We start from the raw sequence: 4,371 nt of genomic DNA, 5'->3' as shown, positions 1-4,371 counted from the left end.
AGTAATTAGTTAAAAATATTAGCTTAACTCCAAAACAGATTTAAAAAAACACTTAAAAAGAAAAGCCTAAATTAGCCAAAACAGCTAGCATCTAGCTGAAATAAACTTCAAAACACCTTAAAAAATCTTAGAAAATGCCAAAATTATCCAAAAAGCTAGCAGAATTTTTTAAACGTTAAAACTGTAACTCTTTAAACATAATTATGAATAGTAAAAACAGGAAGTAATATCATTCCAGAATAAATCAACTTAAACCTTAAATAACTTAACTAACTCTCCATAATTAACTCTCCATAAAAATATAGTTTGTCTAAATTTACAAGTTAGAAATAAGCACAAGATAACATCAGGACATTAATAACAATAAAATAAAATGATCTGGAGGGCCGGATCCGGCCCCCGGGCCTTGACTTTGACACCTTTACAGGCTCTGACTAACAGGGAATCAATTTCAATTAGAGATTCATTCATAAGCAGTGATGGAGGTGGATTTGAGTGATTCCAGACACTAAATGGAAAACTGGCTCCTTGGTTGCTAATTTTTAAACTTAAATCTAAGCGTTGTGCTTTAAGTCAAAAATTTTTTTTCTGTTGGATTTTGCCTTTGTGTCTATGAATCAAAGAGACAAACAGACCGTCTCTGTGAGCCCGAGGATCCAGAATTCCAGAAATGAATGGGTATTTGAATGATTGCTGCTGTGACAGGCTTGCTGTGATAGAATAACACATTCTGTTGAACAAATAGGCCCTTGAGTGCTAACTGGTCCCAGGGGTCTGTCTACAGCCCCAGGCTGAGGTTTTCACAGAGATGGGCTGTTCACAGCACAGCTTTACCCTGACAGACACAAACTGGAAAGCTCCTCATTTGAATGCAGGAATACTTTTGACAAAGACTACACATGGCCCCACAAAAGCTAACACTTTTAGCTTATTTGTTATCTTTGTAATGAAATGGTACAACAACATTTGCATTTGTGGTTTATTTTTAAACTGGTGAGGCACCACTGGAGCTTTGTTCACTGGTGCCTTAAGAGACATGTTTAACTGTTGTAATGGCTCGAATCCTACACTCCAGCCCGGCAGCCCCACACAGCACGCTCTTTGATGATGTCACAGGGTTAGATAGCCGCTATTGTAGATATGGGCTTCCAGAGTGCAGCAACACACTGTTCTAGCATCTGTTGAAAAAGAAACTCCCTCCCAAGTCTCTTTGACACAGCTTTTTTTTTCTAAAAGGGAGACCTGGACAAAAGCCACAGTTTCTTCTGTGATATCCTGTTAAGACTGTTCTGGAGCCAGCCAAGCATAACCTTCCTTCAGAGAGCTGGGGCAACATCATTCAGCTTCCTTGGAGTGATTCAGGGCGCACAACAAACCCCGTGGTCCACAGCTCAGTGGCCAAGGAAAAAGACCCGTCACACATTGTCTTTTACCCCTACAAACATTCAGAGGCTTGCGCGTTATGCATCACCCCCCGTTTGGGCGCGCATTACACATGCACTCACAAGGAAAAGTTTTCCTCATAAACTGCAGAATTAATTCCCTTAAATATTTGGAAGACTTTTATTTTACATCAGGGGTGTCGAACTCAATAGCACAACAGGCCAAAATCCAAAACACACCTTAGGTTGCATGCTGAACAGGATAAACATTTATTGAACACACTAAAACAACATTTTTTTAACTTTAAAACCGTAACTTTAAACATAATTATGAACTATATATAAAGCATTACCTTCAATAATGCTAGTGTAAAAGCTGTAAGCTTAGTTTGGGCGCTGAAGATGCTAATGCTGATAGCTGAATAAGCTGAAGCTAATAGCCTGCTAAAATATTAGCTGAATGCTAAATTAGAACAAAAAAAAAACGAAAAAAAAAAAACATAGGTTAGTCCGAACAGCGAGCATGTAGCTGAAAATTAGCTAAACTTCAAAATAGCTTATAAAACTTTTAAAATACCTTAAATTAGCCAAAACAGGTAGCAGGTAAATCTTAGCCTAACTCCTAAACATCCTAAAAAAAATGTCAAAAGCCTAAATTTGCCAAAACAGCTAGCACTTAACTGAAATATAATTAGCTAAATTCCAAAACAGCCTAAAAAAAAACAGAAAAGACTCAATTAGCCAAAACGGCTATACGTAGCTGAAACATTAGCTGAACTCTAAAACAACCTTAAAAAAACCCAAATTAGCCAAAATAGCTAGCATGTAGCTGAATTAGCTAAACTCCAAAGTAGCCCACAAAAACAAAAAAAGCCTGAATTAGCCAAAACTGCTAGTATGCAGCTGAAATATTAGCTAAACTCCAAAACAACCTAAAAACGGAAAAAAGCCTGAATTAGGCAAAGCTAGCATTTAACTGAAATATTATTAGCTAAACTCCAAAATAGCCTAAAAAATCGGAAGAAAAGCATGATTTATCCATAACAGCTAGCATGTAGCTGAAATATTAGCTAAACTTGAAAATAGCCTAAAAAAATCTTAGTAAATGCCAAAATAGTCACAAAGCTAGCATGATGCCAACTTTTAAAACTTTTCAACTTAAACTTTAAATAACTTTCAATATTTTACTCTCCATAAAAATATATTTTTTCAAAATTACACAAGTTAAAAATAACCGCAAGATAACATGGAGCCATTAACAACAATGAAATAAAATAATCTGGAGGGCCGGACTGAATTACCCGGAGGGCCGGATCCGGCCCCCGGGCCTTGACTGTGACACGTGTGTTTTAAATGCAGTTCTCCTCCACTTTCCACTGGGCTCAATTAAAGAACTGCTAAATTAGTATAATTAACAGCCTTAATCAAATTGAACCAGAGTAATCGCATTGGTGGCGAGCTGAAGCTCCAAGTATGGTCAGAACACATCTCAAGGGTAAACATGATGGAACTGCGAAGCGAGCAGCTTGCAAACTGTCTCGGCTTTGATGAAGTAACGTTTAATTATGCCCCTGATGGAAATAGTTCCCATTGTCTAAAGCTAATTTGTCCCTTTTGGCTTCTTCCCTACCCTAGAGGCCTGTCTGTCTCAGGTTACCTCCCCCTCCTCCTGCTTACCAGCCTGCTGCCACCCTGGGTATCAGCAGCTCCAAACAGATCCACGAGCAGGAGTCGGGTCCAGACAGTGTTCTGTTTGTTAAAATCGGGGCCTCTAGGGGGAAAGATGAAAGGAGGTGAGCCGCCTCCCTCTCAAGGAAAGGATCAAGCAGGTCAATTTCCTCTGACTTTGTCCCCGTCTTGGAGTTTGTATTCCCTCGGTCCACAAAGGCCGCCATTCGACTGAACCGGAGGCCCGGTCTCTCTCATCTGTCCTGTTGCTGCCCTCGTTTAATTCACAGCATAATAGATGGCAACACATGCCTTCTGAGCACAACTCCTCTTTAAAAACGTGAAACAGGAGATGACACTCCCTGGTAAGAAAGGGGCATCAAAATAGAAACAGATACTGTATAATTCTCTTGTTTCAACACAGACTTCACTGTGAAAACAGGATTATCGCAGCTGAAAGCAGTCAGACAAGACTAATATAAAACTTAAACACTGAATATTGGGAAACGTTTTATTCCTCTCACCTATTTAGCCCCGAACGATTCCTCATGCTCTTCAGATGATGAAATGCATATACATCTCGGATCTCGCTCACATTTACATGCAATTTCAAAGGGGACATATATTTGCATAGTGAATTAAAATTAAGACCTAATTATGCAAATATTTTATTAAATGCGACAAGGGGATGGTTTTTAATTTGGCTAATAACTGATACAATAGTCCAAACAGAATTGCAAGATTTTTTTAATTTTTTTTTACTGCAAAGCTCCACATTGCTGTTAAGTATTCAGGTGCTATTAACCAATGAACAAAATGAATATATTACTGCAGTAATCCTTAGATAAATGAAGACAAAAGCTCCTCCCCATTGGATTCATTGTTCTTCTCTTTGCATTGGACACTTTAATACAAGGCTTATTTTAAATTTACAGTTCATTGTTTTTACAGATTATTTTATTTTAAATAAATAAGAAATGAGTTTTTGTTCAGATTTTGTAATGTACTTTACATGACATGAAAATGGAGCTGATCTAAATAAACAAATTACATTTTTTTCATGGCGTTTAAACATCTTCCACATCCACAGTTTATTTTTGGATGATGTTAAAATTGTTGTTTTGTGTGTAGAAGGGACAGATTGCGTAAGAATAGTTTTTCTTCTACTGTTTTAATTTTTTTATTTTTTTATTTTTTATTTTTTTTGGTCAACTGGCACAAACAATAAATGTATTTTACCACTCAAAGCCAAAGTACCCTACCCTAAAAAAATATTTTGACATTTTAGATACATTTTATAAAAAGTATTCATAATTAATAA

This window comes from Oryzias melastigma, linkage group LG15 (assembly GCF_002922805.2).
Source record: "Oryzias melastigma strain HK-1 linkage group LG15, ASM292280v2, whole genome shotgun sequence".
Classification (NCBI taxonomy): domain Eukaryota; kingdom Metazoa; phylum Chordata; class Actinopteri; order Beloniformes; family Adrianichthyidae; genus Oryzias; species Oryzias melastigma.
This window is presented reverse-complemented; position numbering follows the sequence as displayed.